Source organism: Euprymna scolopes, chromosome 26 (assembly GCF_053919585.1).
Source record: "Euprymna scolopes isolate OS-2025 chromosome 26, ASM5391958v1, whole genome shotgun sequence".
Classification (NCBI taxonomy): Eukaryota; Metazoa; Mollusca; class Cephalopoda; order Sepiida; family Sepiolidae; genus Euprymna; species Euprymna scolopes.
The window spans coordinates 30,362,381-30,389,464 of NC_136507.1; the positions used below are offsets into that span (position 1 = coordinate 30,362,381).

The following is a 27,084-nucleotide window of genomic DNA, read 5'->3' on the forward strand; positions in this document are numbered from 1 at the left end:
TCGCTTAGTTTTAGGTTCAGATTGAGAGTAAGGGGAAGTGTTGACAGTGGTTGTAACTAGATGAGTTTTTGTTTAAAATGTATAGCAGGGGGGAGCATAGATTGAAGCTCAGTCGAGCACGTTCCATGGAAATAACACGCAAGGTTTCTTCTGTGATAAAGAGGTAGTAGGGAGGAAGAAGAAGATATTGCCCACTAGATTATGAAGTTGGTTTTGTACCCTGTCAGGAGGCACAAACTAAAATGGTTTGGCCACGTAACAAGAAAAGAGAGGCTTGCCAAAACAGTGCTCCAGGGAACAGTCAGAGGAGGAAGAAAGAGAGGAAGACAGAAGAAGAGATGGTGAGATAACATCACAGAATATACAGGATTGAAGCTGAGCGATGCGGTCAAACGTGCAGAGGACAGAGAAGGATGGAGAGGATTGGTTGGCAGGTCATCTGCAGCACCTTAATGGCAACTGCCACGGGGCAGGTGAAGGTGAAGGTGAAAGGAGTTCTTTGCATGAAACTAAATTGAACTAAATATAGACCACATTACATTATGCTTAGCAGCTGTTCATCATGATAGGTTAATTAGTTTAGAAATGAATCCTATACATATGGTAGCTTTCTTCAATCTTGACAGACTATGTGTTACATGAATGACCCGGTCTAAGCTGGGTTGACATGCTAGTATATATATATGTGTATAGGTGTATATACATATATGTATGTTCATGAATTAAAATGTGGCACGCGTCTGCGGATGGAATGTCAGAAATTGACAAGCTAAACGGGAATTGTTTCAATATATCTCGCAAATATAATATAACCTTGGTATTGTTATGAAAAATGTAACAGAAAGGAATCTGGTTATGTGGATGTTTTGAAAAGATTGACAGGAAAAAGTGACAGAAGGAAAAAGATTGCAGTTGGAGATTTGATCGTCAACCGAGTGGACGCCACGATAATTCTCTGTCGCACCCCCACTCTCTCTCTCTCTCTATCTACCATAAGCAAGAACAACAGGAGAAATAAAAAACGGACTGTTGCTTACACCAATGGTTGTTGTGTTTTGAATTCTTAAAAAGGGTTTATAATATAACATATGGATACCCACTGCAAGTGGAATTTTTTGGCAAGAGTTGCGCAATCTCCAACCACATCTCTCCTGAGTCAGTGTTGTTAAATACCAATGACAAGTGGAGGTTCAGGACGACTGAAAACAATACTGAGATAAGCGAAGAGCACATACAGCGCCTAGAATTCCCAAATGGTCACCCATCTGGTACTAGCCAGGCTTAATGTTGCTTAACTTAGGTGATCTGACGAGAACCGGTGTTAACATGATTTTTATCTGTTTATCAATTTTTTAACAAATGTACATACACAAATTGTTCACACGACAGATTCCTTATGTTAAGAATAAGTAAATTTGAAAACACTTTTTAAAGATTGCATCAAGTTGGCCCATACTTGACTCACTGTCTTTAGGTTTTGGTTTCGATCTCAGTTCGAGTATTTTTTTTTTTTTTACTTACAAAAAGTGAACTGTTTAGAAAAAACATAATACTCGCATGTACAGTTTCTTTTCAATTTTTTTTATTTTTTTTTACTTAATTTTTTCTTTAAGGAATTTAACGTTAGGTTTAATACCTACGGTATTTCTGTTTATAATAAATTCTGCATTAACTGAAATATGATATTTATGCGTAATATACGATCGGGCAACGTTAGGCGGCCTTCTAGTAAATAAATAAAAACAAACTGCTGTTGTGGATTGTGTACAAAAGAATAGAATTCCTTATTCAATCCCGAACAACGTTGAGTCTTCTGACTAGTTTTATACAGACATTAAGATAATATTTGCAGCTAACTATATAAATCCATGCTATAGTTATGTAGTCAAGCATAGACTTCATGAATGTAGATTATATATTTAAAAAAAAAAAAAACTATCCACAAAAGAGATAATAAATATTTTATGTTTGTTTAGTATTAAAAACCAACATGAATTTCGTGTCCTTAATTATTTTTATTAACATTAATTGCTCATTTTTGTGCTGTCTTGTCTTCATAAGGTCGTTAATTTTAGTAAATATTTCCTTAATGCTTATCTGTGAGAAATTAGTGCATATATATATATATATATATATATATATATATATATATATATATATATATATATATATGTGTGTGTGTGTGTGTGTGTGTGTGTGTGATGACAGTCAACAAATCTGTTGTTCTGCCTACTCTTCTGTATAGTGCCGAAACGAGGTTTGGCCCTCGGGCCGGGATCAAGGTGTAGTATCTGTTCCGGCGGGTGCTGCATGTGTATGTGGGAGCAGCCACACATATAAAATCTTGGTCAATGTGGGGACGGCCCTTCATACCAGTTGTCACTGTCTGGCTCCCCTACTCCCCGGGGAGTTGGTCCCCATTTCCCCTTCACTCCTCACATTAAAAATTGGCCTTGTGCCTAATTTGCTCGGTGGGGAAGATAATAAATACCCTGCATAGTGCCGAAACATAAACCTTGTACCGCAAGCATATAAATCAGCTTGATTCCTTCCATATGCGATGTCTGCGTTCTATTTGCATGGCAGGATCGTGTTCCAAATAGTTAATTACTGGAGAGATGTGAAATCACTGGTATTGAATCATTTTTGATCAGGATACAAATGCGGTGGTCAGGTCATCTTGTGAAAATGGATGACTCGAGAGTTCCTAAACAACGTTTTTTGAGGCAACTGACAAATTCTTGCCACCCAATAGGGCGTCCCCTGCTTTGTTACATGGATAAACTAAAAGACAATCTGAAGCGTTGTGAAATTTCTCAGAGCTCTTGGGAGAGTGCAGCAGGGAATCGCAGCGAATGAAGGAAGATGTGTTTTCTAGGGGCCAGAGAATTTGAATATAACTGCCTTCATCATAGCGATGCGCTTTGTGCAAATATGAAAGCAAAGCACCAGAAAAATCCACCAAAAAATGAATATGTGTGCCACTGTAGTTGCAGCACTAAACAAAGCAAGGTTATCTATTCACTCGAGAAGGTATCTTTGACCAACGAGCAAGTTCATCATCTGCGGAGGAGCATACCGGACGTCTGCAGGATTGAAATTATGCATGTGGCGTCACAAAGCTTAGGAGCTACTGAAAATTGCATATTGAACCCTCATTCATCATCTTCAATGAGAAAGTCCACCATATATATATATATATATATATTTATATATATATATATATATATATATATATATATATATATATATACGGACCCTATGTACTGTTCATAACTTTATGTGCATATGTATATAAATTAAAAAGATTGACTTATGTCCAGGTAACCTACATCTAAAATTTCAAGGGCTTAGATCCAAAATTGGCCGAGGAGTTTGGTAGAATCTGCAAAGGTCAACTCTTTCAACTTTGACCTCTTGGCAGACAAATTTTCACCCAAAAACTGATTAAAAAGCTTTCTGCGTGTCTGAATACCCTTTATGTAAAATTTCAAATGTTTAGACCCAAAATTGGCTGAATAGTTTGCTAACTCTTTTGAACTTTGACCCCTTGGCAGCCAAATTTTCGGCCAATAACCGATTTAAAACTTGCCGTATGTCTGAATACACTTTATGTAAAATTTCAAATGTTTAGACCAAAAATTGGCTGAGTAATTTGATAGAGAACGCAGAGGTTACATTTTTTTAAATGTTGACCCCAATTTTGAACCCTTAACATTTATTGTTTTGGGCTCAAATCGAATTAAAAAGTTTGATCCATGTTCAAGTAACCTACATCTAAAATTTCAAAGTGTTTAGACCCAAAATTGGTGGAGGAGTTCGGTAGTGTTTTCAAAGGTCAAATCGTTGAACTTTGACCCCTTGACAGACAAATTTCTGGCTGAAAATCGAGTAAAAAGATTTTCCCTAAATCTCAATACCTCTTATGTTAGATCTCGAGTCTGTAGACGGAAAATTGACAGAGAGTAGTTTGGTAGGGAAATGTACACACACACACACACACACACAGAGACAATTTCCCTTTTATAGATATATAGATAGTTATACAGGTAGAGTTGTAGAAATTTCCAGGTTGGTATATGGGGGTGCATTAATTCATCGGAAGAGATACACCCGCAGTCTTCGTTAAGACAATAATCTAAGAGAAGGAAACTCTGATGTAAAAACCTGTGGTCTACTGTATACTCTGTTCTATGGCAGTCATCTGCACCGACAAAGGTTAGCAGTAATACCAAAAAGTAAAAATCGGGGGAAGAAAACTTAATATTTATGCATAGATAGATATCAATATGTCCTCTGATGCATATGAGTGACAACAATTGTAAAATGTTGTAATGTGCCAATTAGTGATGGGACGATTCCAATATTTTTCCCGATTCCAATACAATTACCGATTCCAATTCTGATTCTTTATAAATTTATAAATATATAACTATAGAATTGTTACATTTTTCTGATTAACACATGTTAAATGGGAAGATATTTTCCTAAATGTAAAAATACACTTGTGGGGAATGATCTATTGATTTTAGTTTTACTGGTAGTTTAAAATCAATAAATATTTATTATTTTATTTTTACTACCAGCAGTGGAAGGTTTTGTTGTAAAAAAAAAATCAAATAAAAAAAGATAATTAAAGGAATCGTTTTTGGCATTGGAAAATATGCACCAATTTTTCCAATTCTAATACCGATTCCAATACCCCAAAAAGTTCTGATTTTTTTTATTTCGAATTCTGATTCTGATTAATCAGCCGAACACTAATGTCAATATATGTGTACTTCTGAATTAATGGGTAATTCTGATTAATCAGCCGAACACTAATGTCAATATATGTGTACTTCTGAATTAATGGGTAATTCTGATTAATCAGCCGAACACTAATGTCAATATATGTGTACTTCTGAATTAATGGGTAATTCTGATTAATCAGCCGAACACTAATGTCAATATATGTGTACTTCTGAATTAATGGCTAATTCTGATTAATCAGCCGAACACTAATGTCAATATATGTGTACTTCTGAATTAATGGCTAATTCTGATTAATCAGCCGAACACTAATGTCAATATATGTGTACTTCTGAATTAATGGCTAATTCTGATTAATCAGCCGAACACTAATGTCAATATATGTGTACTTCTGAATTAATGGCTAATTCTGATTAATCAGCCGAACACTAATATCAATATATGTGTACTTCTGAATTAATGGGCAATTCTGATTAATCAGCCGAACACTAATGTCAATATATGTGTACTTCTGAATTAATGGCTAATTCTGATTAATCAGCCGAACACTAATGTCAATATATGTGTACTTCTGAATTAATGGGTAATTCTGATTAATCAGCCGAACACTAATGTCAATATATGTGTACTTCTGAATTAATGGGTAATTCTGATTAATCAGCCGAACACTAATGTCAATATATGGGTAATTCTGATTAATCAGCCGAACACTAATGTCAATATATGTGTACTTCTGAATTAATGGGTAATGTCCTCTTTGTATTGGTTCCTTCCCTGGAAGAAAATGGAAGCAAACTTCCTAAGGAAACAAATCATCTATTGATACAACAAATTACAATGGTTGTCCCTAACATACATTAATCAGAAGTGACTTTTCTAGGGCATTCATCATCAAGCCCAAATATCTTATGACGTGACATTGTAAACAAACACAGATGGAATTTGATGAACGACATTATCATTATTATCTTTTATTTAAAAAAAATTGTTTTTGCGAATTAGTCCACTGAATAAATTATTCCTTGTAATATATAATATTCAATAGAGGATTAATTCTATAATAATTCATACGCAATCTGCACAAATGAAAATACAGGGTGGGCCAAAATAAGGGTCCTATTTTTAAAAATTCATAAATTCATGTAAGTTTTAAGAAGTGTTTTTCGGCCAAAATTTGTTTTGTTTATTTCAAAAAAATCTCGGAAGGGTCAGTCTACACACACACATAAAGTTTGGTGAGTTTAACTTTTATTTTGTGGAAGTTATTCAAATTTAAAGATAGGACCCTTATTTTGGCCCACCCTTTATGTTTAAGCGTATTGTACGACTGTGCAATGCCAGGCTGCCAGCTAGTATATATGTGTGTGTGAATGTGTTTGTGTGTTTTTGTGTATATATGTGTGTAATATATATATATATATATATATATATATATATATATATATATATATAAGTGTGGGACGATTAATTGTAATCAAAATCAGGAATCGGAAAAATTGGAAGACTTGGGGGTATCAGAATCGGAAAAATTGATGCCTATTTTCCGATTCCAAAACGATTCTTTTAATTGTCTTTTTTATTTGATTTTGTTTAAAGTAAAATCTACCATTGCTGATAATAATGATAAAATAATAAATGTTTACTAAAAATAATAAATGTAAAACTAAAAATCGATAGATCATCATCCACAAGTGTATTTTGACGTTTAGAAAAATATCTGCATATTTAACATGTTTTTTTATGAAAATCGGGGGGGGGGATAACAATTTTATAGTTAAATAATTACAGATTTATAAAGAATCGGAATCGTGAATTTAGCACGGAATCAGTAATTGCATTGGAATCGGGAAAAATATTGGAATCGTCCCATCACTAATATATATATATATATATATATATATATATATATATATATATATATAACTACTTCATTTACTCACATAAACCTAGTATAGATTTATGCGTAAACTTTAAGTATTTACTTCAAAAGTGCTCAATACGTAGGTAGAGCTAGTTAGTAATTTATAAAATATATATGGCGATTAAGCTACACTGAATATTCTGCGTTTCATCCACTATAGGATTCGTCAGGCGCATAAGCCTGACGAATCCTATAGTGGATGAAACGCAGAATATTCAGTGTAGCTTAATCGCCATATATATTTTATAAATTACTATATATATATATATATATATCACTAATATATACATATCACTAATATATATATATATACATATATATGTGTGTGTGTGTGCGAGTACGTGTGTGTGTTAATTTGAATTTTTTTAATTTTTGATAAGAATTAAAACGTATTGTAAATAAATTGGAGACTTGTTTATAAGATTATTATTTTGTTCTTCGGAATAAGACATGTGGAAATTACTTAAAGTTGGTGCTAATACAGACCCCATATTAACTCTATCTTTTTGTTTAAAAATATAGTCATGATGGCAGTGCAGACTAACAAAATTTTAGGCAGTTTGTTAGAGTTGATTTTATAACAGGGGGTGGGCGTTATTATTTTTTTTTTATATATATAAATTTGATTTTTTTTTTTTGTGTGTGTTGATATTCATATTAAACACCCTTTTTTCTATTTATTTAAAAAGAAAATGCAACTTTCTTATATATGGGCCGTGGAATTGCATTCACTAGCAAAAAATCAAGCTAATTTGCATATTTTGATATTCTAATTTGGGTGCTAATGATGATTATGTCGATTGTTCGTCTGATTTTTTACATCTACAGTGTTAGTATTTTTAATTCCTATCGTTTGAAGGTATTCATGCTTTCTTTCTTTATAATGTATAGAAATGTATCGTTTTTTTTTTTTTTGAATTTTTGAGATGAGGATTGATTATTCATATTATTTGGATTCTTTCTCATCTTAAGTGTAATTTTCACAAAATTTCAATCAATGTAACCTCTTTTTTTTCTTTTTTTTTTTTACACGGTGGTCACCACTTATCAAGCCACTCAGGGATAAGGGTTATTGCAAGTACAGTACGTTAGTGTGGAGATTTAATGAAGTGTTTACTTAAGAAGGCGATTCATTAGGAATTTGTTAACGTTGGACTTGAACACATCCAAGTTGTAGTCAGGTGGGAAGCAGGCAGACGGAACAGAGTTCCACAGGCGTGCAGTTCTAAGAAAGAAGCTTTGTTCATGGAATCCACGTTTTGATTTAGGCACAGATAAAGAGTGGGGGAAATTTTTCACAGTGGATTCAGCTAGATGGGTGTTTTTCGTGAAAGATTGGCGAGGGGGGACCAGAGATTGGAGGTCAGACGAGCACCTGCCATGGAAATAACGATAAAACAAGGATAGGCTTGCAACGTCTCTTCTGTGGGAGAGAAGTTGCAGGGTAGACAAAAGGGCATCCCCCACTAAGTCACAAAGTCTATTTTGTACTCTGTCAAGGCAGGATAGGCTGTTTTTAGCAGCTCCTGCCCAGATATGGCAACAGTATTCCATCCTTGGACGTACTTGGCTTTTATATAGATAGAGAATTGCATCAGTAGTGAGATATCTTCTGGAGCGGTAGAAGGATCCCACCATCTTTCCAGCGACCTTGGCAACAGACTTTCTTCAAGCATATCTTGTCGAACTCGGAAATATTTCTGTCAAACTGGGGAATTTGGATGGAAAAGTACAATTGCAAATTACTTGGGACCTCTATCCAGTCATGGGTGACGGAATGAAACCATGTTACTCCCACAAAGTAAACAAAGGGTTTCATTCGAAATTCCGTCCAGATTCCTGAGTTCGACAGAAAGATTCCCAAGTTCAAGAAGATACATCCGAGGAAGGTTTCATTGACATTGACTGAAACATTGTGAAAATGACACTCAAGATGAGAACAGTAGTCCAATGAATCTTAAAGATACGGATTGGTTATTTTATTTTAGTTGAGAAATAATTGGACGAATAAAGAAGTTCATTTTTTTTGTATTTTAATTGTACCGTATATGCAATAATGACCCATATATTAGCGTTGTGTTTTTGCTTACTCAATGTTTGTCAACTCTGATATGGCGCCAATCATTTCTGCTTCCAAACTTTTCCAAAGATGTGATGTCTCACTATAGATTTGTTAAAACCAATAGCAGCAGTGAATATTATTTTTGTCTATCGGTAAAAGCTCAAATCAGTCATTTCTTTTAGCCAATCAAAACGCAGGAAATATTCACTTCCATATCTTGCGCATAATATAAAAGCCTTACACAGCGTTTCTCTTTATCTTTCCTATTGTCTTTCAGAGGCAACATACGTGTGCACGTAACAATCTCACTTCCCTTCTTTGTGGCAAAAGGCCCCAGGCAAGTAGCACACACATGACGTGATGGGAAACAATTCAAAACAAGTAATGTACGCACAGCAAAGTACACATGTACGCTCTTCACAAGACACACACACACACACACACACACACACACACACACACACACACACACACACACACACACACACACACACATTCATACATACATACTCTTGTTTATAAAACAGGCATGCTAACATACATACACATTTTCAGGCTTATCTCATCCACACTCACTCAAACTCACACGGCACCAGCCGAAACGAACATGTATTGAATTTCCCCCTTACAGGCAAAACAACTCTTCTTCCAAAAACTATCCATCTGTGGAACACAATACTGCAAGGCTGTTTCCCAGCTGACTATGACATCGTCTTTTTCAAGTCCAGTGTAAACAAGTTCTTGCTGAGGTGTCTTCTTAAATAAGGTGCTCGACTAAGCTTCAATCTATGATCTCTTATTCTAAAATATTCACAACAAAACTCGTCTACCTACAGCCATTATCAATAGTTTCCCTTCCTTTATCTCTTTAACTCTACCTAAAACTAAATGAAACTTCCATGAACAAAGTTTATTTCCTGGAAGTGTCAATCTATGAAACACAATATTGCAGAGCTGCTTTCCAGCTGACAATAACATGCTTGTTTTAAAGTCCAATGTAAACAAGTTCTTCTTACAAATAATCAAATTAGAAATAGTCAGTAAAAATGAAAATACGTGGGACGTTCCAAAAATAATTCCTTCTATTTTTTTATTCTTCCCAAATGGATCAGAGAGAATTACAAATTACATTGTTATGATGAATGAACTTGTGCATTCATGACTTGAAAATTTAATTTCTCTGTTGCAGATATTGACGGTGTAAGACTCTAAGAAAGCAACTCCTGTTATAGACGTGCATCAGAAGCAGACGTGCGTTATTGAATTCCTGGCAAAAGTACATTGAGAAATGTGGTGACTATGTAGAAAATCTAAATTCTGAAGCACACAAAAAAGGTCACTCGTTTTAATGCTCCCACTTTCGTCTTTGTAGCTCTTCAACTTTTTGAGTTAAAAAATAGAAGGCTATGCTTTTAGAATTTTATGTTTATCACTTGGGTGTTTCTGTTTTTAGTGTATTTTAATCTGTTTTTCTGTTATAATATAACGTGGGTATATATTGGTTAACATCTATTGTTTTTTTTTATTAATGATATAAGCAATTGCTTATTTGTATTTAATTTTCGCTTCCCTAAGTGGTAGAAGAGTTACCCTCCCCTTTTTTGAGTCGCCCTCTTTTTTTTAACAGGACGTATTTTTAAAATTTTTATTTCTTTCTTTTTTATTATTTTTTAACCATTCAAATATCTGAACATTAATTTACTTGTCCGTATGTCCAGTGCCACAAAAACATCATCATCGCAAACATTAATTAATGAGAAACGAATTACCTCCCTTTATAATCGATCTTTATCAGTTAAAAATCATTAAAACCATTTCCTCTTCAAAAATTTTAAAAAAAAAACATAGCTGTCTGTTTACTGTTTTAAATTGGCTATTTTATTTCATAGTTTTTTTTTTAAGTCATGTTGAGAAAAGACTAAGTTTTTTTTATTATAGTTTCTTTTTAAAATTAAAAAAAAATGCAAGTGAATTGACATCCGTTCCTTTATAATTTATATTAAAAAATTATTCAGGAAAAAAAACAATGTGTTGTGTGTCGAATTTTCATTGAAAATATCTAAATTTTTAAAATCAATTCTTTTTAGCTTTAAAAGATTTAAAAAATTTGCTAAAAAATTGTTTTAAATTCATCGTTATTTGTTTTATTTTAATTTTTTTTATTCATTTTATTTATAATGTGTTTTAAAAATTTTTAACTACCGTGGAATTTCAACAGGTTCTGCTAGTTTGCATTATTTAAATATTTGGTGCTAATGCACTTACTGATCTGCACTATTTTTTAAATCGTATTTCCAAGTTTAATTAAAGTTTCATGATATGTTTTTTTTTTATTCAATTGTAAGGTTAAAGTACAGAATAGGCACAAAACACCCTCCCCTCCACATGTTAAGAATGGCTTTTTAAATAATAACGTTATTATTTAAGCACGGATCAACAAGTGCATGAGTACCAAATATTTTTACGTGCATAAAAGTCTATCCATGGACACATGTTTCTTGGTATCACCTGTCATCATCGTGGTTACACTTCTTTGTAAAAAAAAGAAAGTTCTCATATACGATTCAACTTGTGACTAACTTATCCAATATTGTGTTTTGTTCAATATTATTGGTAGTTGTATCGTTTTTTTTTTTTTCAAATATGTTTAGATTTTAGTCAGCAGTCAAAAACACTATCAATAATTTCCACCACTCTTTACCTGGGCCTAAACCTAAACGTAGATTCCATGAACAAAGCTTCTTTTTTTTAGAACTGCACACCTGTAGAACTCTCTTCCGTTTCGCTGCTTTCCAGCTAACTACAATATGGTCGTCTTCAAGTCCAATATGAACAAATTCTTGATGAGCCATCCCCTTAAGTAATCCAATTTACCAAATTTTCACTACTAACGATTACTATGACATTTTCCCATTGACTACTGTGGACTCATTTCACCCTTATCCTCGAGTGGCCTCCGGGCCTTGATAAGTGGTGACTCCTTTGTAAAACAAAAAAGTAAAAGAAATGTAAATTAAAAATCCAGATGAAAAGATATGCAGTGGTTTTGTATTTCCAAAGTCGAAACGATGAGAATCCATGTTATAAGAAATACTCAATGTTGACAAATAGATCCAAATTGAAAATCCAAAATGTGCGTATTCAAAATTCGTAGAAAATTCCAGTTTGCAAGCAGTCGAGGAAGAAAGATTATTTCGAATCGTTAACGTCTTTTTTTTTCCACTTAGAGATAGCGTGACTGGCGTAACGTTGCTTCTATTATCAGCCAAAGTTTTTCCCATTGACTATCATACACTCATTAACCTTTATTCTCCAGTGGCCTCCTGGTCTTTATAAGTGATGACTAGGGCTATCACAAAAGAATATTCTTATCATTGTTTTGACTCTCGAGTGTTTATCCGACACAGTTCAATACAATTAATCAATCGAGAACCACATCACTCTGTATAAAAACATATAAGATATTAATGATATATACTCGAGAGTCAAAATAATGAAAAGAATATTCTCCTGTCATAGCTCTAGTGATGACTCCTTTGTAAAGAAAAAAAAATGTTTGCATATATACGATTCAACTTGATATAACTAACTTATCTAATATTGCATTATTTAATTTATTCGAACTACTTTTCGAATGTTGGATGTTATTCTCACAAAGTTTCTGCCAAAGACACCTCTGACCTTTTCGAAGTGTGTCTCGTTGAACTTAATAATTGGGACAGACTTTCCAAAGGAACCCTTTATTTAATCTATGGAAGTAGCTTGCACTCGTTCTGATTGTGTAGAAGTCTAAAGTAACTCATAACATTTGCTTAGCATCAAAAATACTGAGGATTGAAGCTTCAAGCTATATATATAATTTATTAAATATTCAAATATTTGTTTTATTTAAATATCACCAGGACTGAGGATTGAAATTTCAACCGATGTATATCATCCACAGATAGACGGTTTCGCTGTATCACAGCTCTTCAGTGGGGATCGAACATATAACCGTCTAGTTGATCTATCCTCTGACCCATGGGATCGGTGCCCGCAAACGATACCTTCAAATGTCTATTTATATAAACATTTGACCACTACTTTTCAAAGTGCTTTATTTGTTTGTGTTTATTTACAAACAAAGAGCCTTGCATTATCCTAATAAAACAGTAGTCGAAATCATATACAGCAATGCTCTACCCAAGAAGGAGGGTAGGTATTTCAACCTATATATACAATTTATTAAATATTCAAATATTTATTTTATTTAAAAATCGCCAGTACTGAGGATTGAAGCACGCGCGCGCGCGCACACACACACACACACACACACACACACATATTGTTTTAACAAAATCAAGACATCAAGGAATAGATTGATAGCAACAAAAGTGTGTATTTCATCGTTAGTTACAATTGTTTCAAGACTATTCGGACAAATTCAAACCCTATTATTATAATTATTATTATATACAATACAACACTACCCATGACCCGTTGGGTCAGTATGTTATATTAGCTATGGAATTAATGTATGAGCGTGACACTTGTGACATAAAGAAAACAGTTTTTTGTGACATAACAGAAACATTTCTATGAAAGTATATTAAAATGAAAAAAGAATATAGATAGATTTCTATTAGCCGTTCTGTTTATAATTGTTTATTTTTGAAAAACAAACTTACAGCCATTGAATTATAAGTAATTTAAATATTTGAATATTTAATTTAAAAAAATAAATAATTACAAACATATATTAGTTAGTTATTTCAATCTGAGTGTTATATGCGCCATAAAAACGTAAAAAGCTTATGTGTTCCAAAAAATAGGTGAAGCTCATTTAAAATCGTGGCTTAATGTATTGGACATGGGAGTATTTATTGTGTTGGTGGTGAATGGTTTATGACTTTGTGTCTGGGGTGTACGGGAGGTGATAGGGACATCAAGAGTTCACAGAAAACTGCAGTACTTTAAATTTTCTTATCTGCTATTTTTTTTTTTTTTTTTTGCTAGGAATGCTAGGCACTATTTCAGAGACTCCAACCAAGAGATCTTTTTAGGATTCTAACCAGTAATGAATATTCCAAAGCAATGCTTATATTTATTTTTACTTCCATATATGTATAGTATTCATAATTAATATATATATATATATATGTGTGTGTGTGTGTGTGTGTGTATAATTTATGAATATATATATATATATATATATATATATATATATAATTTATGAATATATATATATATATAATTCATGAATATATATATATATATAATTCATGAATATATATATATAATTCATGAATATATATATATATATATATAATTTATGAATATATATATAATTTCTGAATATATATATAATTCATGAATATATATATATATATATATAATTCATGAATATATATATATAATTCATGAATATATATATATATATATATATATATATATTCATAATTTATGGATATATATATATATATGTATATTCATAATTTATGAATATATATATATATATATATATATATATGTTCATAATTTATGAATATATATATATATCTATTCATAATTTATGAATATATATATTCATAATTTATGAATATATTCATATTCATAATTTATGATTGTATATATATATATTCATAATTTATTAATATATTTATGAATGTATATATATAATTTATAAATATATATATTTTCATAATTTATATATTTATAATATATATATATATATATATATATATATATATATATATATATATATATATATATATATATATATATATATATATATATATATATATATATATGCAGATATTTTCTCAAGTGTAAAAATACATTTATGGGGGATGAGTTATCGATTTTAGTTTTACTGGTAGTATAAAATCAATAAATATTTATTATTTTATCATTCCTACAAGTACTTGAAGATTTTGCTTTCAACAAAATCACATAAAAAAGACAATTAAAAGAATCGTTTTTTTTTTGTTTTTTTTTGGCATTGGAAAGTACAAACAAATTTTTCCGATTCTGCTAGCCCTAAAATATCCGGGATTTCCTATTCCAGTTAATTATCCCAAAATTTATTATTGCAGATCCAATTCTTTATTGAATAGTATATATATATATATATATATATATATATATATATATATATATATATATATATATATATATAGAGAGAGAGAGAGAGAGAGAGAGAGAGAGTACTGGTTTCATAATTTAAAAAAATTACTTGGGTGCTATTAGCTAGAATTGAAACTGCTCCCACCATGTTTCCTCTCGTTTGAGCTATCGATAGATGGATAAAAAAAAGATTTAAAATGAATTCACTTCAAGCTATAAATGAATTTGCGCATGCACAAAAGTAATAGAATTATGTCAGCAAGTTGAAATGAACATTTCGTATTTCAACTTGCCTATATATATCCGTATGCGTTATTCATCGATCCAAAGAAAGATTTTACTCATTATAAACCATCCTTGGTTTAAAATTATTATTTCCTGTTAATTTAAGTGTAATGTGCCCCTGCAGTTTAAAGGTTTATCGGTTAAATATTTTCACACATACAGACAGCCACACATAGGAGTTTGGTAGGCAACATTTTTTTAAATAAAAGTATATATGCGTACATAAATATATATGGAATGAGTTTCGCGTTTACTATAAGCTTTTTATGCAAAATATTACGCAAGTATAAATTATGTAGAATCTATATATTAATACGATAGCGTGTGTGTTATTTTCTGTGTCACGCTTACATCCGTTTAATTGTTATGTACTTTTATTTATTGTTATGAATAATTTTACCAAGAATTCCTTATAAATTTTGGTTTCATTTCGATTATAGCTAATGGCATTACAATAATTGTGTTTTTGTCCGGAAAAAAAAGGGGCTGCTAACTGGTCAAAATTGAAAAATTGGTACTTGGAGGTCCTCGGATTTTTATCTGTTTGTCAACTGTTTCACGACTGCGCATGCGCAAGTCGTTCACATTATTTTAAGAATAAGTAGGTTTGAAAAGACTTTTAAAAAGATCACATCAAGCTGGCCTAATGGTTATCGTACTTGACTCACTGTCACTCAGCTCGAGTATTTTTTTTTAATTACAAGAATAAAACTGTTTAGAAAAAAAAACATAATATCTGCACGCAGATGTCTCAGTTTCTTTCCGTTTTTCTGACTTCATTTTTATTTTTTTAAGATTTTAACTTTACGTTTAACATCGGGCAAATATTTCAACTATATTCTCGTCGTGGTTCACGCTGGCCAAGGGCTTCGATCCTTACTAATGGAGTCAGAAATAGCTTCATAGCCAGGTTTGAATCTTTCAACCGGCGGTAATTATGACTCTGCACTGATGATTCCCGAAAGGATAAAACACTAGTGTCTATAGATATTAAAAATAATTATAGTAATAATTATATGTATGTGTGTGTGTGTGTGTGTGTGTGTGTGTTAGACTTTTTAGTCCGTTAAAAACAGACAAAAGTTATAGCCCGTTGAATTCGAATGACTGCTTTATGCCAAATTGATGGTTGAATATAGTTAAAGTTGTGCTTATTTCTGCATTAAATACTAATCCCTATTAAAATCTAAATGTGCATTGAACGGATACCATAACACTTAGTTTGCTGCACCTTATTGTAACAAAGGTCCATACAAAATTTCACTCGGATCGGACCAGTAGTTTCCGAACATAAGTGGAACAGACAGACAGACATACAGAGAAACAGACAAAAAGAAATATATATTTTTGTGTATCTTAAAGGTTTATTTTTATTTATTTATTTATTTATTTATTTTTAAATTACATTTTCACCCCAAACAAGGCACAGTGCCACTTTGATGTAGAGAGCTACTATCGGGGATATAAGTTGCAGGGATACTGTGTAGGGAGTTGAGTAATAAGATGTCTGTTCACATTACACTTGAACTTCCGCATGTCCGTTCAGTTGGGAAAGCAGAATCCCGGAAGCGATTTCCAAAGTCTAGCAGTTCTGGGGAAGAAACTATTCTTACATCTAGGGTTTATATATATATATATATATATATATATATATATATATATATATATATATATATATATATATATATATGTGTGTGTGTGTGTGTGTGGTCACGAATAGGCTCCTATATGGTTGACTATTTTAAAAAACTGATTACATATAATGATAGAAGATGTATCGAGACACAGGAATGGGTATGTTTGATCTGGCAGAACGGTGAGGCATTAAAATTGAGGGGTCTTCGTTCGCGCCTGGTCCACAAAGTATGGAAATAAAAAATTAAAAAATTAAGAAAAAACGTTTACAAGTGTTTTTGATATAGATATACATAAGAATACTTTGATAAGTATGTTTCAACTTAAATAGGGATGGTATAATAAAATTGTGGGATCTGCGTTAGAATGGAAATAGGCACAAACTTTAATAAAGACTTTTCATATCTATCTACGTAAGTATACTTGGATAATTATGTTTCAGTTTGAAGAAATATGGTATAATAAAATTATGAGGTGTTCGTTCGCGCCTGATCTCCATAGAATGGAAATATGTCACAAAGTTTAACAAGGTTTTTTTTATATCGATACACAGAATATTGTGATAAGCGTTTCAGTGTGAACAGGTATTGTATAATAAATTATGGGGTTTATCTATTTTATTTTTACTTTTATCATATTTTGCTTTGGTTTTGATACCCCCAAATTCGAAACTATCTCTTTACAACCCTTCCTTTTCATAACCTATCATACTTTCATAAATCAGAGTCCATTTTCTGTAGGCTGTATTTGAACGCAATCAACGACGGGTACTTTTGCTATGTGTGTGTGTGTGTGTGTGTGTGTGTACATGTGTGTGTGTTTTGTGTATGTATACATGTGTGTGTGTTTTGTGTGTGTATACATGTACATGTATACATGTGTGTGTTTTGTGTATGTATACATGTGTGTGTGTTTTGTGTATGTATACATGTGTGTATGTGTGTGTGTGTTTTTTGTGTGTATACATGTACATGTATACATGTGTGTGTATGTGTATAAATACATGTGTATGTGTGTATTTTGTGTATGTATATATGTGTGTGTATGTGTGTGTGTTTTGTGTGTATATACATGTACATGTATACATGTGTGTGTGCGTTTTGTGTGTATATACATGTACATGTATACATGTGTGTGTGTGTGTGTGTGTGTGTGTGTGTGTGTGTGTGTGTGTGTGTGTGTGTGTGTGTGTGCCTGAATACATTCTTCTTTTATTCATTTTACATCACTTCTCCGTTGTTCAGACATCAGACGTTTTCACATCTCCAAATTCCAACCACGATGACACACTGGTCCTCGTCAGATCACCAAAGTTAAGCAACGTTGAGCCTCATCAGTACTAGATGGGTAACCGTTTGGTAATACCAGGCGCTGTACATAGGACGACTCCCACACCTCCCTGCAAGAACCGCCAAACACTAACGTCATCGTCTCCCCTGATACGCATATGCAATCGACTGGGAACCGCTTGTGAATTTGATATTCCCTAGACATTTCTTCCTTTGGAGGAAGCTGGTTCAATCCATCTGGGATAAGTGCCGCTTCAGTATGGTACGAGGCGGGGGGGGGGGTCTCCAAACGGATTAGTTTGAAGGATAGTAATTAGAGAGCTCCCATCTCTTACGTCATGTGGTGTGGGGTTTTTTTTAAAGCTAAAAGCCTTCTTCGGGTATTCGAAAAAAAAAAAACGCTAAGAAAACACCTGATTGAATATGGACGTGATTCTATAACATTTCCATCTAAGTCAAGTTTTATAGCGAGATTTTAATATTTCATCTTTATTGGCAAATGGCTTCCTTAGAAATGCGTGAAGTTTTTTTGTTTTTTTTTTCTATAAGGGAGTCACCGTTCATCAAGGGCCGAAGCTCACTCAACGATAAGGGTTAATGAATGTAAGGTGGTCACTGACTGAGACAATAACTTAGTGATCGATTGTGATGGAAGTTGGGTAGAATTCGATTATTTAAGGGAACAGTTCAACAAGAACTTGTTTATATTGGACTTGAAGACGACCCTGTTGTAGAGAGATGGAAAGCAGCCAACGGAACAGAGGCTTTGTTCATGGAGTTTATGTTTAGATTTAGACACAGATCGGGAATAAATTGTTGATAATGGTTGTAGCTAGTCGAGTGCATTTGTGAAAGTTTAGCTTGGAGGGGGAGGAATCACTAGATTGAAGCTCAGACGAGCACTTGCCATCAAAATGTTATATTTTTTGCAAAATATTATATTTATGAAAATCTTCAACAAAAAGAGAGACTATAAACATGAGAGATAAAAGCGGAGAAAGATGGAAGAAGGTAAGGCTAATAATTAAAAAAAAAAAAGATATGGGGAGGGAGGGTTTCAATTTTCTCTTAAAATGTCTGATAACTGTCAACAGAAAGAAATCAGAAAAATAGATTAAACGAAATAAAATGTGGAAAATATTACAATACCTGGGAGATTCTTCCACCAGAAACAGCTTTTTTTCCCCAATCCGATGGTAAAGACCGGACAACTATGAAAGTTTGCAAAACTCCTTTCCGATTGTAATTTTTGTATAAAAATGTATAAATATATACATATATATATGGAGAGAGCGGGTAGGAGAAGATTTTTTTTTCTTAGTAAAAAAGAAAATATTTATTAAAAAAAAAAAAAAATCAAGCACATTTGGTCCAAAGAAATCAGAAAAAAAAAAATGAAAGGCGGAACTTTGAGGTGTTTTTCGGATGCCACCAACCCTGGGGTGGGGGTGGGTGGTAATGAAGTGTGTTTGGTGGGTAGGTGTGCCTTGGGACACAACTGAAAAGTGCACCTTTGATTTTTAGCAGTTGTATGATACCTGAGAATCCTTTTTAAGCACACTGACAAATATGTAAGGCACTTCCTTTACTGTCACTGATTCTGTCAGCAGCAGCAGGAGGAGCCGTCGTGATCGTAGTAGTAAAATAAGTTTGTATCTTTGTTGTGGGATTTAAAAGTAATTGTCCTTCATGGGAATTATGACACGGGACGAATCGCCTAAAAGGAGAGGTGATCAAAAGTAGAAAAACAGGTTGTGCGAGATCAGTTCAAGGGAGTAAAGTACTACTTGACTGGCATGCGAAATAAAATTTATATATATATAAATATATATATATATATATATATATATATATATATATATATATACACACATATATATATATATAATTTATATATATACACATATATATATATATATATAATTTATATATATATATACACATATATATATATAATTTATATATATATATATATAAATTATATATATAAATTATATATATATATAAATTATATATATATAATTTATATATATATAAATTATATATATATATGTGTATATATATATAAATTATATATATATATGTGTGTGTATATATATATATATATATAAATTATATATATATATAAATTATATATATATATAAATTATATATATATATAAATTATATATATATAAATTATATATATATAAATTATATATATATAAATTATATATATATAAATTATATATATATATAAATTATATATATATATAAATTATATATATATAAATTATATATATAAATTATATATATATAAATTATATATATATATAAATTATATATATATAGATTATATATATATAAATTATATATATATATATAAATTATATATATATAAATTATATATATATATAAATTATATATATATATATAAATTATTTATATATATATATATAAATTATATATATATATATAAATTATATATATATATATAAATTATATATATATATAAATTATATATATAAATTATATATATATAAATTATATATATATATATAAATTATATATATATATAAATTATATATATATATATATTATATATAAATATATATCCGTGTGTGTGTATATATATATATGTGTGTGTATATATATATATATGTATGTCTGTGTATATATATATATATATATATGTATATGTATGTCTGTATATGTATATATATGCGTGTGTGTATGTATATATATATGTACGTCTGTATATGTATATATACGTATGTCTGTATATATATATATATATATATATATATATATATGTTATGTATGTATATGTATATATATATATATGTATATATATATATGTACGTATATATATGTGTATCTATATGTATATATGTATGCATATATATATACGTATATATATATGTATATATGTGTATATATATATATACATGTCAAAACATCGTTAATTCATGGCTCGCATAGCAGCCGCCGATTAGCGTAATGGTTAGGAGCCTTGACTGTCGTACAGACGGTCGGTTTTCAATCCTGACTTGAGGTAGTTGCTTGTCTAGCCGCACTGATCAGATGTGAAACAGCGAACCAGTACTGTATGTGGATGACGATATATATATATATATATATATATATATATATATATATATATATATATATATATATATATATATATATATATAGTAAGTTATGAAAATATATATTCCAATTAAGCTACCCAGAATATTCCGCGTTTCATTATCGTGAGAATTCGTCGTATATATATATATATATATATATATATATATATATATATATATATATGGCTTTGCCATATATATTTTATAACTCATTACCTAGCTCTACCTATGTATTGAACATTGTTGAAGTAAATACTGAAAATTTACGCGTGAAATTATATCTTCGTATATTAATTTATGTATATATATGTATATATTCGTATATTAATTTTAGTTATATATATATATATATATATATATATATATATATATATATATATATATATATATATATATATATATATATATATATATATATATACATATATTATAAATCTCAAATCGTCGTGCTTGGGCGTTGAAACAGTCCATCCAGTTTACAGTTTCCGGTTTGAAATTTTTGCGCATGTGTAAGTAAATAAAAACAAAGTCATAAAAGCTTTTTTTAATCGACGTTTCTTTTTTTGCGTTTAAAATATGCAAATTAAAACAAAACTATCATTCCTTTTTTCGTTGTTTTTACATCGGTATTTTACAAATTTTGTTTTTATTTTTCATTGCAAGTTTCAAACAAAACAAAAATGTTTACGATTTGAAATCTTTTATATATTCTGTAATGAACAGTTTAAAGACGTTAAAATTACTTGGATCATTTTTCCCAGTCGTCGAAACCGTGGTAATAATTAGAAACTACTTAACTATCAACACATAATAGCATCTAATCTATAAATATAAAAGCGAAAATTCATGTATGTTTGTATGTGTGTTCGCTTTTTCTGTATGTCAACAAAAGGCTTTTTTCAGAGAAGCGGTCGCTCGCCTAACAACTTTTAAAAACTTTTTATATCACATATAAATCGTAATATCTCACAGTTAACAACGAAGCTCGCCTGTCTATTTAATTTTCTCGACTTTGAGAAAATAAATATTCAACATTTGTCGCTAGCCGCATGTGGGTTAGTCTTTTTCCTATAACATCTTGGGGGCAAGGAAAAAAGCGTTCAGCAGTAAATGAAATCCCGCAGTCAAACTGACCTCATTAACTCATTAAAACGGGCACCTGCCAAATCCAAGTAATTAAATAAATTCAAACGTGTTTTCGTTAGCATGTCGCGGTTGGGCAATGGTTAACGTCGCACTTTTTTCTCACACTTTAATTTACAACTTTACCTCAAGGGTTCGGGTTCGATCCTCATACTTACCTACCAAAACATTTTTTAACCCTCCCACCCTCGGAGTTTCCACACACACCTCCAAACACCCGGGCAACGCCGGGTACCCCTCGCTAGTTTTTTATAAATGAAACATAACAAAAAATCGTACATTAAGTAACTGTTACCAAAGGCAATAAAACAACATCCTGGTTGGTTAAGAAAAAAAAAATCAAAACCATTTAACCAGTAAAATCTATTTCTTACTGTAACTGTAACCAAATGCAATAGCAGTTACTTTTCTTGTGCATTTGCTTTAATTTTTTAAGATTTAAACTATTTTAAGTCTTTTTTATTGCATTAGATTCTGTGATTAAAGGTAGTTTAAAGACGTTAAAATCACTTGCAAAAGTTTATTAATACTTTGAAGATTATGCAAACAATAGACTTTTTAGCCTGTTAAAAACGGGCAAAAATTGTAGCCGTTGTCTTATGGTAAGTGATTTATGCCATTTCTTTAAGAGTCGCACTTCTTTGTTTACAAAGCCATTCGGCGGAATTGGCGTCAGAAAAACTTTAAGGTACGGATTGACCAACACTGTATATAATGTAATTTTTTTAAAGCAAATATGAAAATGAAATTTTGGGTAAACTTTTACTTGGTTTTCACCTTAACGTTTTGCTTTAAAATGACGTCTTTTATATATTTTCGGGTATGCTGAAAACGAATATCACATTTAAATTTCTGTAAATAAGTAGTTTTCCGTAGATTAAGCAATGTAATTCTTTATGCTAAAAGTGGTGGTCTTTGTTGTACGTTCAAGCGCGCATATTTTTAGCATAATTAATGCACTCACTAGTCCATAGCTAGCTATAAAATATACTGACCCAACGGGTCACGGATAGTCTTGTATATACATATAGGCGCAATTTTTCCTCTCTGGACGAAACTAGCGTAGGTTACATTAACAGATGGCACGTACAAATTTATCATGTTTACACCATTAGCCATTACCTTATTGACGTATAGAACGCATTTACATACACATTATTTCGTATTATTAAAACATTACATTTATTCCGAAAAGCGCCATGTTCATCATCGTCGTAACCTACAGAGGAAGTATCTATATTTTCACCCTCTCTTCCACAAGTCCTATTACGCTCACATTCCCCGCCGTGTACATTTATACACAAGTTATGAATACTGTGGTTACACTGTTCTTAACAGATTCATAAACTTATAACCAAACCATTAAATTCTCGCCTGTCTATTCAAAAAATAATAACTTCTCCCTTACAACAATCCTATCCTGATTTGCTTAGACCATACCGATCTCTTATTCAAGAATACTATTCTAAACACTAAAACGAACACTCAATAAAGCCATTGTCCAATATAGCAACTATCGATAGAGAAGGCCAGAGTTTTACATTAACTAAAGCGATTACTGCGCGTCAATGAAATTATTTGCTTTTCAATCCCACTCCCTCTCTCTCTCTCTCTCTCTGTCTCTCTCTCTCTCTCTCTCTCTCTCTAAATGTCATTAAAATGAGAGAGGTAGAGATAGAAAAATGAACCATAGCAAAAGAAACAGTGAGAGAGAGAAACAGAGATATACAGAGAGAGATTAAATCATCGTATCGGCAGAGAGAGTGAGAGAAAGAGAGAGAGTGAACGAAAGAGAGAGAGACAGAGACAGATCAAATAATCGTATCTGCAGATAGAGAGAGAAAAGCTACATTTGTTTTTTATTATATGTATTTTTTAGGCTGCATTTTTTCTCTTTTCTTACGGTGATATTTAAAATTATTGAAAACACGTATTGCAGTTATTACAAAAAAACATAATAACTGATAAATACACGAAAGCACCGAAGCGAGAGAAACAGAGTGACAAAGAGAGAGAGAGAGAGAGAGAGAGAGAGAGAGAGAGAGAGAGAGAGAGAGAGAGAGAGGTACATTAAAACAACGGTATTTTTTTACGCCGTGACCCAGCGCTGTTTAACCCATAAAAATATTAAGATGTACTTTTTTTTTGCCACGTTTTTATAAATTATGTGAAAGAACAAATTTTGATAATATTAGAGTAGGGAATCACTTTCCTATATAATATTTTCGTAAAATACGCTCCCACTTTTTGGCCACATAGCGTTCAACGAGACATGTCACCCCTACGATTTTTGTAAAGTTTGGTAATTGAATGGGGAGGGAAGACAGCAAAACATGACAATTTTTTCTTTCTTTTTTTTTTTTTGCGACGGGCAGGGGGGGGGTACATTTGAAACATAAAATAACAATAAATTTAATTAATTCTTTTTTTTTACGGAAGGTGGTTCGGGTTAAAAAAATTTTATGAGACCATTCTGTACTTTCACCTAACAATTTCATAAACAAAACTAACCCCAAAATATGACAAATTAAATTGTGGAGGGAGGTACGGGATTACATTAGAAACATAAAATAACGATATATTTCATTTAATTTCTTTTCTTTTTTTTATTTTGGGTAAATGTGGCTTCGTAGACTAACACGCAACCTACCTTTAAAAAATTGTTTTCATGAGGAGTGTAGGGTGTCTATTCCGAAAGTTGTTTGTAACATTAGGAGGTTGGAGGTTGGGGAGAAGCAGCAGCTGCAGCAACAACAACAACAACGGTACTATAATTTTTATCGAGGGGGCACACTTTCACAGGGCGACGCCGGTTAGTGGGTACTGCTAGTTTGAAATAATCTTGAGTTATGCGATAAATTAGGATTAAATAAAATAAAATTATAAAAATCTATTGGATTCCTAAACTACATAAAGAAATCGATTAGTTCTTGCACACAAGACCGAAATGCATCATGGTGGAATTTAATTTTGTCATAAAATTAATCTGGAGGTGGGATACTCACTGACTTGTTTCTTTTGCTATGGGATGCATGAGATTTCTGGGGTTTTTTTTTTACAGATTCACCATTCATAAAGGTCTGAAGGCCACTCGAGGATAAGGGTTAATGGGTGTACGGTAATCATCAGAACAACAGTGTAATAATAATGTTATTAGCGTGAATTTAATATAATTTGATTATTTAAGGGGACGGCTCAGCAAGAACTTGTTTACATTGGATTTGAAGAAGATCATATTGTAGTTAGCTGGAGAGAAGACCAGCAGAACAGAGTTCCACAGGCGGGCAGTTCTAAGAAAGAAGCTTAGTTCATGTAATCCCCGTTTGAATTTAGGCAAAGATAAGGAGTGGGGGGGGGTGATAGTAGTTGTAGCTAGGTGAGTGTTTTTTTTGGGGGGGTGAAAGTTTGACAAGTGGGTACCATAGACTGGAGAGTAATGAGAGTTGTTTCTAATTTGTCAAATTGGATCGCATCCCTCAGAAATCAATTCAAACAAAATATGAAATGACGTTTTTAATTATTATCCTCTCTTTTCCTTTCTCTCATCCACGATGTGTTATTCATAATAGCAACAACAAGCTGCATGTGTGTGGTCCCCCTCTGGTGCTGCATGTCAGATGACGCCAAAAAAAATAGTGAAGAAATGATGAATGTGAAAAGTGTGAAGGGCCAACATTGCCTTCACATTTTCACCAAGTTTCAGAAAAATCTAATGGATGGGGCAAAAATTATGGGGGTAAAAAGTGTCATTTTGTGCAATTTTGGGGCACTTGTGACTCCTTTCAAGCTCCTGGGAACACCGACTCCCAGTGAAAATTGACAAACGGTACAGTTTCATGCCTTAAGACATGTATATTTGAATTCAGCACCATGGAAAACCACTGTATAGACATACATATCAAGTTTTTGAGTAAAATGATAAAAGAGCTTCAAATAGGCATTTTTTTTAACCTTAAAAGTCCCTTGGGACAAGAACCAGAATTTTGCTAGTGTCACCCATACTGAATTTATATTAAGAACAACAGGCTCCACATTTTGGCCAAGTTTCAGAAAAATCTAATCGATGTTATGGGGCAAAATGTGTCATTTTTGGCCATTTTGGGGCATTTTTGCCCTCTTTTGAGCCTCTGGTAACGCAACAGGAATTTTTTTACTATGCATATCTACTTAATGAAATACGATTTGTGGCAACATTTCAGGAAAAACTAATGGACAGTTATCTGGCAATTGTCCAGACTAACAGACATACGAACAGACGCACGGAGGATGTATTGACGTACGCACAGACACACGGATGCCACTGAAAACATAAGTCTCTCTCTGATAAATCAGGGAACCAATATGTATGTAATTGCCAGAGTTAAGAATTCACAGGTTAGGTTCAGAGAACTTTTGTCTTTACCAACGAGCAGAGCAGTACCACAGTTGACCAATGTAAGCATTCAGCACACAAGAAGTGAAATTACTGGTAGGTTGGGAGAGGATAGCCAACTTATGGGCAAGAAGTGTTAAGGCAATGGAAATGGACGAGAACTCAGATGTGGAGAAATTATATTTGGATGGTGAAGATATTAAGGTAGTCTAGAAGTTTTGTTACCTTTGTAACACGGTTGGAGCACAGGGTGGAGCAGGTATTAGTGTGATTGAATGAAATAGGATTGGATGGAGTAGGTTCAAGGAATTTCTGCCATTACAAACCAGCAGAGTGCTACCATTTTTCTTTTTTGACGTTTCACCCCAAGCAAGGCACAGGACTACTATTTGGGGCCAGATTTGCAGAAA

At 32.0% G+C, this 27,084-nt stretch overlaps 2 protein-coding genes across 3 annotated transcripts in view; one reads left to right on the plus strand and one right to left on the minus strand.

Moving 5' to 3' along the window:
- LOC145247955 (arrestin domain-containing protein 2-like) overlaps positions 1-19,725 on the minus strand; it is a 75,325-nt gene extending 55,600 nt beyond the window's left edge. The window contains exon 1 of the mRNA XM_080109602.1: positions 19,199-19,725. The gene's annotated coding sequence lies outside the window, so the exon portion shown is untranslated. The remainder of the gene's footprint in view (positions 1-19,198) is intronic.
- LOC145247958 (coiled-coil domain-containing protein 180-like) overlaps positions 1-27,084 on the plus strand; it is a 314,311-nt gene that overhangs the window by 164,410 nt on the left and 122,817 nt on the right. The gene's annotated exons all lie outside the window — the stretch shown is intronic.